The following is a 13516-nucleotide window of genomic DNA, read 5'->3' on the forward strand; positions in this document are numbered from 1 at the left end:
TTCTTCTTGCATAGGCACCCATGATTCTCATTCCTTGTTCCGGTTGAGGGAGGTCAAAAAATTGTGCTCCAAATGACGGGTTGGGCATCTCTCCTTGGTATGATGGGGGTGGGTAGCCATAGTTGCTAAATGGTGGGGGCGCGGGGTACGCCGGTGGAGGCGCAGCCACACCATGCCCCCATGCTTGATCTCGGTTTCCTTCCCATTGGCTCGTCCATCCTTGCGGGTGTCCTTCTCCACTTGATGCACCTTAAAATTCATTCCTCCAATAAGCGGAACTTGGTGGTGGAAGCTTTACCTCCAAATTTTCTTGTTGTGCCGATGCCGATGTTCCTTCAATCAACTTTCCTCTTTTTGTTTTCTTCACCTTTGCTCCAATGTTTTCAACTCGCCAATAGGTCCTTCCTCTTGTGAATAATTTTAGCCTTTGATCGGGGAGGGAAATATCCGTCTCAAAAATAATGAATCCCTTCTTTTCATCCCCTCCGATATAATGGCCTTGCCTCAAATGTTCAATCCCTATATCCCTTCCCGTGACATAATATTTTTGGATCACCCCTAACTCCGGATTCATGGCTCGGGCTATTAGTGTGAGATAACACCCCGAACCAACTTCTCCCGTGCCGGATGATGCTTCACAAACCCATCTATCAACCATGATGTAGGTGGGATCAATCACTTGCTTTTTCACCAATGCTGCATACATCCAATTCAATTCTTGGTCGGTGACCTTTGATTCTCTCATCCTCCCGAGAATTCTTTTGCTCACCCAAGAGTGGAATATTTGGAGGATCACATTACTTATGCTCTTCCTTTGGCGATTGACATCTTTTGCTATCTTCATCCAAAACTCATCTAGCTCTCCATCTTCGACTTCCACCATTTCACTTGCATTGCTTTTGAACCCGAGCAAACTCCCTATTGCTCCATAAGTGATGACTTTTTCTTCATTCTTGAGCCGAAATTTCAGACATGACACTTCTTCATCATCCACCACCTCCGTTATTTTCTTTAGTGTCATGAACATTTCCAAAGCCACTTCTTCTTGCATGTCTACCATAACACCATCGGAAAATAGCTTCCAACTGATGTTCTCCAAGATCTTGTGGATGTGATGATGGAATCTCAACTTCTCCAATGCTTCATCATCGAAATCATAGTTTGCTCGCAGCCTTCCCTTCATGAACTTGAGCCTTTCTTATTCTTCCTTTGACAAGATGGTAAACCCGTATTCGGATTTCTTGGGATTGTATGGCGGTGGTGCGGATGACCTTGTCGAACGCCGTGGAGGAGGTGGCGCGCCTTCGGTGAATCTCATGGAGGAACTTCTTGGGTCTCTCATCCCACCAAGGAGTAACATGTCGCTCCTCGGTGCGGTGTTGTCTACCTCCATGCCCCGCGGAGACTTGGCGACCGAGTTCCTCCGCGAAGAACTTGCCGATGCGTCGGATGTTGATGAACGCGTCCTTCTCCTCCCGGTGACGAACTTCATGAAGCCACTCATGGTGACTCTTTGCTGTACACACTCAAAAACAAACACACCGAGGGTTTTTTTTTTGCCAGTGCGAGAACAATATATCGAAGAGTGGAGCAAACTAGGATTTGTGGTGAATTTTCGGAGATTTTTGGAGTTGATTTTGGTGGATGAATTTTTTTTTCCAGAGCTCTAGCTTAAGTTTCTGGGTGATGAACTTGAAGAACACGAACAAGGAATTGAGTGAGGAGCATACCTGTGAATGGGGATCACCAGAGGGCATAAAAAGAGGCCAGGCCGGCCGGCCTAGGGTGTTCCTGGACCTCCTCGACTTCATCTTTCTCTGATGACTTCCTGGTGCGATTCCTTGCCTCTGTCCAGTACATCTTTTATGCTTTGCACCGTCCAAAACCTGTGCACCACTCCTTCCTTGTCCTTGTTGTCCACTTGCAATATTACTTCTTCACTTTGTGTCATTCACCTTGTCCCATACTTCATCATTCATCACATGGTGCCATCTTTGCTGAAAATTTCATGTCCTTCCCATGCATGGCTGCTCCCTTCTTTGGATTATTTGCATGTGGTGGTAGGTAGAGAGCACAATTTCTTCCCGTGAACTCACTTCGATCGATAGATGTTAATCAAGCACATAAACCTTCTCCAAATCATGCTTAGATGTTGAATCCACCTCTAACTTCGAAATTTCAGAATTAACTCGAAGCATGCAATGAGCTTAAATAAATAATCAGAGGGGAATCAAAACATCTTTACATTTGTAAGTCGAAAAATATTTTCCTACTACATTAATTTTGGTTGCACCGGAACCGTTTACTTTCATGAAATGATAGCGAACAATCTCGAATTCAACCGTGGGTCTTGGGTTTAGGTTCTAATTTTGCCAAAATGAGAGAGAAATTTTGAAAAAAGGGAACAATTAAAGTTAGGAAAATTCTAGTCCTATGGTAATGAAACTGAAAATTCTCTCTATGTTTGCGCGAACCTACGCATCAAGAATTTAAATAATATAAACAAAGCGCGGCTCTACTCGTATCTTTTTATCTCAACTTGGTCCGGCCATCATGGAGAGGACGGTCGCCAAAAATAGGTATGGAGGTTTGGATGTGGCTTTCTCAAGAAGAGGCAAATAAATCATAGGATGGCTTATGTCATTGGTTTAAAATAAGAAACAAAATCGAAATGACCAAGCGAATAAAATCCAAATCAAATTGTTCGACTGAACGACTAATTGTTCAAAAGTTTATCATGTTCTTGCGTAGCAAAATTCACGACTCACTTACCCAAACCTCTCGCGGGTTGTCCTCCCGGCAGCTTGTTCTTGACTCGACGAACGGGTTGAACTCCCGGCAGCTTTATTCTTGACTCGACGAACGGGTTGCCTCCCGCAAAGCGCTTCGTTTATAGTCTATAACTAGACTTTCTTCTTCTTCAATTCGGACCAACACCCGGTGACAGCGCAGCAGTCTTGGGTACCCACTTCCGCACAACCCTTGGTGCGGGTTTGTCCTCCGGCTTAGTCGTCTTTTTGGTCTTCACAGGCGGGCTTCTAGCTTTTATCTTGACGGGTGCATCGATCTTATTTGTCGGGATGGATGCGATGACTTCTTTCTCCTTCTTCGCTTCCTTCTTGTTCGGCTCCTCCTCTTTCTTTGGCTTCTCCTCTGTGACACGGCGGTGAGGTGGAACATATTTCACATTGATCATGTTGCATACCTCGAGCCGTGGATGAAACTTGAACTCGCTTGTGGTGCCATTGATGTCGAACTTGATCTCCCCCTTGCCAACGTCGATGTTCGCCCTTGCGGTCTTGAGGAAAGGCCTCCCAAGTATGAGAGGTGCCTTGCTCCCTTCTCCCATATCAAGTCAACGGGGACTAAGTGTTTTCCAATCTTCACGGGCACGTCTTCGGCGATTCCCAAAGGATAGCGAACGGAATTGTCCGCTAACTCTAGGCACATGGCGGTGGGCTTCGGCTCCAGTAAGCGTAGCTTCTCGAACACGTTCTTTGGCATAACGCTCACACTTGCGCCGAGATCACAAAGTGCTCTTTCGTACATAAGAGATCCAATGGAACACGGGATAGTAGGACATCCGGGGTCCCTCTTCTTCTCAGGAGCTTCATTAATGATTGCCGCGCTACACTCCTCGGTTAGGTTGACGGTGCTTGGCGGTATCTCGCGCTTGTTTCCCATGATGTCTTTGAAGTAGCGAGAATATGTTGGAACTTGTAGAACATACAAGAGCGGCATGTTGTTGCTCAACCTGTGTACCATGTCAACAAATTTGTTGAAATGCTCATCTTCAAGTTTACCTTTGCGGTATCGTGGCCTTGGCGGAAGAATCTTGGTGTCTTTATCATCTAGCTCAAACTCTGGCTCTTCGGTGACTATCTCCGGCGTAGGAGTAGGTGCCTTCTCCTTGATGATGGTCTCCACTTCAACTCTTGGCTTAAGCTTCCTTGCTCCCTCCGCGTGTTCGGTTTCTTCGGTCTCCTTCCCGAGCGAGATTGAATTGCCTTTGCCGTCTCCGGACTTTGAGGTTGCCCGGGCAATTTCCCTTCGTTGCTAGATAAGCGTCCGGCGAGCTGGGCTACTTGCATCTCTAGCATCTTCATCATGTTGAGTACTTGAAGATTAGAGCTCCCGACCTCCGTCACCTTGCCATCAATGTTCTCCAAGATCTTGTCCATAGCCTTGAACTTGGTGACGGTGTTCTTGTTGACCTTGCCTTGCTCCTCCATGAACTCCTTCAATTGTATACGAAGAGGCACCGAGTTTTGAATGGAAGAGCTTGCTTTAAATTGAGGTCTACCTTGCCCGTAGTGGAAGTTGGATTGCGGGATCCATTCTCCCTTCTTCATGTAGTCGAGCATCTTGGCTTCCTCCGGACAAATCTTTTGGACATGGTCGTACTCTCCACATTCTTCACATGTAGACCTTGCTTCGGCCGCCTTCAAATCAATAGCTTGGGCTTCTCTCTTTTCCACCTCCATCTTCTCCAACCTCCTCATGAGCGAGTCGATCTTCCCTTCTAGCACTTCTTCACATTCCACTTGCAATACACTCTTCGCGGCGCCCACAGCTTGGAGTGGTTGTAGGCGCCCCGATGATGCCCATGCGTCATTGTCCGCCACCTTCTTGAATAGCTTGAAAACTTGAGTCGGCGTGAGCTCAATGATCGAACCTCCGGCCGATGCGTCAATGATCCCCCTTGATGCAGTAGTGAGGCCTTGATAGAACTTCTAGACCACATCCTCCCTTGAGAACTTGTGATGATGTACGGTGCGGATGTAGTCGTTGAAGCGCTCATAGGCTTCCGCAATAGTCTCCGTCGGGGCTTGCGCGAATGTAGCAATCTTGTTGCGCAAAACTTGGGTCTTCCCGGCGAGTAGAACTCCGTCATGAACTCCTTCATCAAGGACTCCCAATTTTGCACCGTGTGCGGCGGTAGATAATGAAACCATTGCAACACTCTCCCAAGTAGAGAGAACGGAAAGAGCCTTGCTCTCATTTGATCTTGAGTCATCCCTTGCATATCGAAGGTGCGGCATAGTTGAAGATGAAGGTTAGCATCTTCTTTTCCAGTGAAGGGCGAGCTTTGCACCATCTTTATGATTGAAGTCTTGATCTCGAACGGAACTCCGATGTTGTCGAGGTTTTGAATCGGCAAGTCCCGAATGTCCCGAGTGCATAGCTCCCCGATCGTACGCTCCGGCTCCGGTAGCGCCATCCCTTGGTGAAGTGGCGCCTCCCTTGGACTTGTTGGTGGAGTCGCTTGAGGTGAAGATGATGAACCGTCGGCTTCGTCTTTTGGATCTACTGGTTCCAACTTCCTTGATCGTGCTTCGTGTCTCCTTTGCCTGTAAAGTTCTTCTGGATCATCCACAAAATTTTCGGGTTTGTTGGAGAGGCTCCCGTCCATCTCCTGTTAGGGGTTAGTGAAAAAAAGAAGAATATATACGAGATCTAAAAGATGAATATACAAGTACAAGATCTAAAACATAAAAGAAAAATAAAGCAAACTCTAGATTAGATTGATTTTCGTGGAATATATCCGTTTTTTTAGTTAGCACAAAAAATAAGAGATCTACAAAAAAAAGTCAAAAAGAAAAATCAAGAAAAAGAAATATTTACGAATGCAAGTAAGATTGGATCTTAAATCGATGGATCACCGGCAATGGCGCCAGAAAAGCTTGTTGACGCTCCTTAGCGCCCCAATTTGTACACCACAAGCGCACGGATCGTGTAGCTTTTCCCTTAGAGTATTCCCCCAAGGTTTATCAATCCACGGGACCAAAGATACAAGAAACAATCTACTAACATAGAGAATCCTTTGTGTTGATATGGTGTAAAACGAATCTAATCTACTAAAAGCGACAAACACCGAAGGTAGCAAGAGAAAGTTAGAGATAACCAATCTAGATCACCTAGATCATGCACATGTTGTAGTTCAAAGCTAGATGTAGTGAAGCAAGATAGATGTGAATCTCAATGAAAAGCATCTTTAAACCAAAATCTCCAATCCAATCCTTCGATAACCCGTCTTACTAAAGCAACGCCCTATCACGACGCCCCCTTTTGGACTAAGCTACCCCGAAGCATGATAAATAAGTCGAACCCGCTTTGGTAGTTCTGCCATGAACCTCTAGCCACCACGACTACAAGATCATACTAAGCGATCTATCTTGATAATAGATCTAGGATGAAGCAAACCCAAAGAAAAGAACGAAATCGAAAGAGAGAACATGGTCGCTAAAGATTCGGAATCACAAGTAACTTCACCATGAATGATTGTACATCACAAGATCACAACTGGGGCCCTACCTTGATCTTGATGATCCTAGCTCCAGAACTCTGACGTGGTCTTCCTTGCAAGGTTCCCACATCGGCTAGAGAAGCCCCTAGACAACTAGCACGACCCTCGGCTCTCCGAAAGGTGTTTCTCTATCTTCTCTGCTCCTTGGCGTCGTCTCCCGAATGACTTGATGCATGAGCCTCGGGGAGGGGGCTTTAAATAGCCCCAAGAAACCCTAGGTCGAAGGGGAGGCCGAGGCGCCCTGGAAAGGCCCTAGGCCGGCCGGCTTAATGGGCCCAAGCTGGCTGGCCTGGCCCATTCCTTCGCCGTCTCGCGTTCTCCTTTCTCCGCAAGTCTTCTGGAGTCTTCTGGAGTTTATCCCTTTCACGATTGCACCCCATTGGACGTCGTTATCTTATAGATATCTTTGAGGGAAAGGATAGGACGGAGAATCCTTCCTTAAATCTCTATTTGTTTTGCTTAGCCCCAAAGTATCTTGATCTCATCTTGTGGGCTTTGTCCTTTGGGTTTCATTGAAGGGTGGATGTGCATGAACGTGCTTCTAGTCATCATGGCCTTTGGTCCTTTGTTTGGGGTTTGGCCTTCGTCTTTCTTTGTGTTACTGTGCGATCATGGGCCTCGTCATTTTATGCTCCAAAATTGGCCAAAAACCTACAAAAACGAAGTACCTCCAAAATATATGTGCAAATGTGAAAACGACCAATAATTGGGCCGAGGTTAGAATGGTTAGTGATTTTGATATTAAATTCATGACATTATCAAAGTTAAATAGGAGATAAAATGGGTACTTACGGAGCGCCAACACTTAGTAACCGAGGCGGAGAACAAAGTGAAAGTTATACAGGCAAATCTTAAAGCCACTCAATCCAGACAAAAAAGCTATGCAGATAAGAGGAGAAAACCGCTGCAATTCAAAGTTGGGGATCACGTATATTTACTAGTATCTCCAACAAAAGGTGTTCAACGGTTCGGTTTAAAAGGAAAACTAGCACCTCGCCATGTCGGACCCTTTGAGATCATCAAACCATGTGGACCAGTAGCTTACCAAATTCGACTTCCTTCTCGGTTAGCAGCTGTCCATGATATCTTCCACATCTCTCAGCCCAAGAAATGTGCTAAAGTCCCTGAAGAAATTCTTGAGCAACAAGACCTTGAAGTAGAGCCAGATCTATCATACATGGAGTACCCAATGAAAATCCTCGACAGCAAGGAAAGAAGTACCCAAAAGAAAAAAGTTAGAATGTACAAGATTCAGTGGAATCATCACACAGAAAAAGAAGCTACTTGGGAAACCGAGCACTATCTACAACAAAATTTTCTTGAATTCCTTAGGATGAATCCAAGTACCTAACGTCCCAGTCCATTCCTAATATGAAATCTCGGGGCAAGATTCTTTTTAGGGGGAAAGGTTGTGACACTTCAGGTGTCTAGCCATTAGATCATAGTCTAATGTGTGAACTTTGTGTTTATCCTTGTTTAAAAGCTAAAAATTTTCAGTGCAAAATTAGGGGTATTTTTGTAATTATGAAAAATTACAAGTCCCTTTTTGCAAAAGAGTTTGACTTAGGGAGTAATTTCCACTTTGTGAAGGGCTTTCTTGCAAATGTGCTAGTAATCATTACTTTGGTAGCTTTATTGCAATTTAGTCCAAAATTGTTATGAAATTGCTACCAAAAAGTGTTTTTCTTTTTTAATTAGACTTCCCTTGAACTTTTGAAAATATCTTCAAATTTCTTGGCCTAGTGCAATTTTGCACAACATGGAAGTTGTATCTCTTGAAAAACTGAACAACTTTCATATTGGGCACTTTCTCTTTTGAGCCCTAGATTAGTGGCAATTTTTAGTTTACTCCCAGGCCCCTGGACTTTTCACAAATTACAGATAAGTCCTCCCCAACCCTTCTTCAACCTCCCGCTTCGCCGGACCGTGGCAGCGCCGCCGCCGCCGGTTTTTCCCATCACGGCTTGGCTTCGCGTCGCCGTTAGAGCGCCACTCGGCCTCCTTGGCCTCCTCCTAGCCCCACTTCTCCCTCGCTGGCGCCCCCTCCTCTCCCCACGCCGCGCCGCCGCTCGCCGCCCCTGTTTTTCCTTCCGGCGAGCCCGACCGCCGTTGGAACTGGTTCCCTGGAACCCCAACCGCCTCCACGCTCCGCGCATAAGGACCCACCGCTCCTCCACCGCCTCTGCTGGCCTCACCCCTCCACGCCACGCCGCCCCGAAGGCTCACCTTCGCGACACATCGCCAGCCACCGTGGATTTATCTTCCCACCACCGGATCCTGCCCACAGCCTCCGGCGAGCTCATCCCCTCCTCCTCTCGCTTATTCCTTCCTTCTCTATCCTATAAATGGCCCTGTCGGATTTTATTTTCGGCATTCCCCACCGCCGCTCTCCTCCATCAACTCCGACGAGCCCTGCCCACCGTGGACCTGTCACTCTAGAACCGCTCCGACCACCACAACCCCCTGGTCCACTTTGCTTTCACACCATGGATCTCACCTGCTAGTCCTCACTATCGTGCTCCCACTAGAACCCCAGCTCCGACGAGCTCACCCGCCGCCGCCCCTGACTGCCATAGCGCTCCCCTCTCCGACCCTCTTTTCTCTCCCCAAGATACCCAGAATGTCCGCCGTGACCACCTCCCTCTTTACCCCTACCTCTAGCTCGCTGCCGGCGACCAGCGCTATCGGAATTTCGGCCGCCCCCCTCCCTGTCTTCTTCTACCTCTAGCCAAGGACCCAATTGCAATAGATTGCAATCTTTTCAGGGTCATTTCTGCAAAAAGATCAAACCCCCTTTCTATTCTTTCTGGTGAACTTTAAAAATTCATAGAAAATTGTAGGAAAATTAGAAAATTGTCAAACTAATTTTGTTGTGTTCCTTTTGTTTAGCTCTACCAGTTTGATGTTGTGAGCCTGATTTGAATTCTTGTATAGCTAGCTCTAAAAATAGGATTACATTTTAGTTTTTTTATTTGTATCTCAAGTTCTAGAGTTATACTGTTTGTGAGCTTTGGACCATGTGTAGTATAGGGTATGAGTAACTTTGTGTATTTTTTGTAGGCCTTTTGCTAATCTCTAGCTTGTGCTTTTTCACATCTTTGCTATGTGTTGCTTATGTCCTTAATTTTTTTGTTAACTTTTACTCGGTAAATGATTGCCCAATGAAGTAAAACTATTATGTTTAGTTTTAAATGTTTGCTTTGTTGGATTATAACTTTATAGTGAAGGAAAGCTATACTCTAGCACTTCACTAATTTCAACTACTGCATTTCATGTAGAAACAACATCGCTAGCAGACGGAACGTACGAACTCATCCAGGAACCAGACGGGGATATTTCTGAAGCCCAGGCCAACGTTGCGGAATTAACTGAAGTCCCGAACCCAGATTCGGAAGAGCCAAAAGCTAGTGACCCCATAGATGCCACTGAAGGCAAGCCCCGGTGCATAATTCTATTATTTTAAATTATGCAACTTATTATTACTATTTACTTGTGCATTTAAGTTATTGGAGTTGAATGAAAACCATAGATGCATAATTCTAGATACCTATTGATTGAAATAAGGATGTTATCATTGCTTTAGATGAAATCTTTGGCATTTTTTTACCTTTTTCCACCATAATCAGCTAACCTTATCATATCCGTAGTGCTATGACCATTCCATCTTGTCTAAACAATGATGTTTTCTATTATTAATCAATGTTAATTTGAATTCGTATATCCTCATCTCTAGTCCATTCGTTCCGATGCCCAACGATAATCCACTTCAGCCATCCTTGACGACTAAAAGACATCATGTTGTTCTTCTAACATTGATATTTGTTATTCTTAATTGTTTTGATTCCTACCCTTAGTATGCATCCGCTTGCATTCTTGCTCGAATCAATGTGGATAAATTAAAATTTTGATCACCTGCATTATAGTCATCTTGCATGAGTAGGGGTGCAACATTGTTGCACGGTATAATTATATAGTGCTTAGTTGTGGGTTGACATGGTGAAACCTGAGCGGCAGGTTAACCAACGTTATGTATCCCGTATGACCACGTAGAACTTGTAATGTTTTAAAAATCTGGAAACATCTCTCTGAATTTGTGCTACTTGGATTGCTCTCTATGATTTTCTTACGTAGTGGTGATTGTCCCTCGAACTATTGTGCCGCGACGGGACCTAGGGCCTCGCATGTGCGTCCGCCACGCGATTGTGCCACCGGGTGCGCGTTGGTGCTTAACTACGTGTGGATATGAACTGCTACGGCTATCTTTTTGTGCAACCCATAAAATATTTTTCTCTACTTTCTCCGTTTTTAAGGGGTAGGCCGAATAGGAATAACAACGTACGTGGGTAGCATTAGGTTCAAGTTTCTGGAAATCACCGGCCACTAACCTGTATGTTAGCATATGCATCTTGCATCGTGCAACTAAATTAATAAACGATATTGAACAAGAATGTTCTTGAGCAGAAACTTGCCTTGATGCCCTTTCTATATTGATTCCAGCATCTCCATGAAACTCACTTCGTATAATCATGATTCCAGCTTCCTACCAAAGATGGAAATCAATTCCTTCAAGGACAACCTTGATGTAATCTTTTCTAATCAATATCCATTGAGAGTCTCTTCGTGTATTCCACTTGAACGACTTGATGAGTTCCGGTGTTCTGTTCCCTATTTGGTCTGATGCAGGTGACTTGGAGCGTTTTTCTTCTTCCAAATATTTCCTTGGTTTCTTTTAAAAATGTCCAACTTTCATGAGTCCAATACAATTCCTAGAGGTCAATACTCGACCCTTGCTTTCCTTTTAAATCTCGGGACGAGATTTCTTTAAGGGGGTAGGATTGTAACACCCCGGGTGTTAATAATCTGTAATTAAGATTAATCTCGTAATTAACATGATCATTAGCACTAAACTTGCCTGAACCAAACCACGAAATAAATTTTCGCCAGCCGTTTAACCTATATGATGAGGAAATTTTGCTTAAAATGATTTGTAATAAAGGTTCAAGTCAATTTCGAAACTAAAATCGACTCAAATTCAAATTCATTTCTGGGAGTTCAGGGAAACCCGGATACTCCGGGTTTGAAACCGGAAACTCCGGATGTATCCGGATACTCCAGATTTTTACCCGGATAGTCCGGACCTGAAGTTAATATGACATGTTTTGGGTCTTGTGACTGTTCCCAAATGTTATTACACCGTTTTCTCTCCCTTCCTCTCTCCCTCACGAGCTCTACCTTTCCTCTTGGCCCTAAACCCTAAATCCTTCCTTCCAAATCCATTCCGAGGCCTAAGGGAGCTCCAATCGGTGTGGGGGATCCTCCCCTCCAAGTATTCCACCTTGGGGTGGTTTCATTTTCGAGTTTACTTGCAAGGGAAGCTTACTCAAGGTACCAAAAGCTAGGGCTAAATGGATTGGTTGTTCTAGGGTGTTTTAAGCGATTTCTTTTGGGTCAATCATCTCCCTATGAACCATTCTATTAGGGCTTGAAAGGGGTTTCAAATTTTGTGGGTTGGTTTTGCCAAAATCAAGGTTCTAGTTTTTGGGGCGAAAATGGTGTGAAACCCGGAAACTCCGGGTATTAACCCGGATACTCCGGAAAATCCGGATATTCCAGATATAAAATCCGGATATTCCGGGTTTTGCAGAATTGTGGACATCGGGTTGTCTCGGGTAGTGGTGTGTGTATACGGTTTAGGCTTGTTTCAAAGTTACAAATCATATTGCATGCATTCTCATGTCATATGCAAATGTGTAGACACTGCCACCGAAGGAGTCGTATACGAGGTGATCGCAGAGCACCCAGAGCAAGCCCAGCAGGAAGATCACGAGCACTCGGCCCGAGGCCCAGTCGACTCCAGTAGCGAGCAGCAGCCCGAAGGCAAGCCCCGGTGCATGTCTAATTATTTTAACTATTGATTCACTATATATATATATATATGCTTATTTAATTACTTGTGCATTAGGTTTTAGGAGTTGTCTGAAACCCTAGTTGCATGATCCCTATGCTTCCTTGAGTTTATACTAGTATGTATAGGTCGATAGCGATGCCATGCTTAATAGGACTCGGTAGAAGCCGAGTGACTTCTTGGCACTCGCAAGATATAGGATGTTTCAGAAGTCGGGTAATTGCCGGTTACTCGCGAGACGTTTAATTATTTATGTACTTCAGTATTGAGTTGTGGAATGCAATGTGGAATTGATGAAAACTTGAGACCGGACGGGGAATGAAGATGGTGTATAGGTATGGCAGCAGGACAGGGTTCCTGGTTGTCTTAGCCCCGTCTGTGTCGATTAAGGACTGGTCGTTGTGGCAGTGCTGATCGGGGTTTGAACTGCACTAACCGCATGCCGGGAGTAGGAGTTAATCGAAACCGGTAAGCCTAGTACTGCCTTGCTTCAAAAGTACAGGACTCCATCTCACCTCCTGGGGTAGTCGAGTAGTCGCGGAGAATTGGGATGCATGTTTTTACTTTTGGTGGTCTCTCGTTGAGCTCGGCTGACCATATGATGGTGGGGCGGTCCTGTAGTTTGAGGTAGGGAGGGGAATGACTGGTGCGTGCCTTGTTGGTTAGGTCCACCTTGCAAGGTTAAATCGAATCGATTCGCCGTGTCTCGCGGATATGAGGGCCTTGATCTTTTTGCTGCATCGTAGCAAAATATTAGATGGTGAATTATATATATATATATATATATAAATAATGTTGAACACCTTGAATTATTATGATTGCTCCACCTTGTGTGCAATAGTTGAATTGTGCAAATATTAGATTGAGGTTAATCTATATAGAACCTGGAGCTAAAATATTGAAAATAAGGATCCACTTTTAGATGCTTTTCTGCAAAATAAACCACCAGCCAAATGCCTTGCATGTCTAGATATGTGGGCTAGTCATACCCACTGGTCGGGTAAGTCTTGCTGAGTATTAGTTGCTCAGGATTTGTTGTTACCCTATTTCAGGTTTAGGAGCTAACTAGGTTTCACATCAGTGGGCTCGATGTGGCACCTTGCCTTCACATCTCGGTAGTCTTCGTCTTATTTTATTTGTTTTATTTATTCTCTAGTAAAAATGCTCTGTAAGTTAGATTCTTTTCCGCTGCTATCTTTTCATTTTGTAAGTATTAAATTTAAAGCTGTTTTGTAAAAATTCCTAATATAATTTACTATTTTTGTAAGTTTGTATCATGCTGGTACCTTCTGCGCTCGCCTTCG

This window comes from Panicum virgatum, chromosome 2K (genome assembly GCF_016808335.1).
Source record: "Panicum virgatum strain AP13 chromosome 2K, P.virgatum_v5, whole genome shotgun sequence".
NCBI lineage: Eukaryota > Viridiplantae > Streptophyta > Magnoliopsida > Poales > Poaceae > Panicum > Panicum virgatum.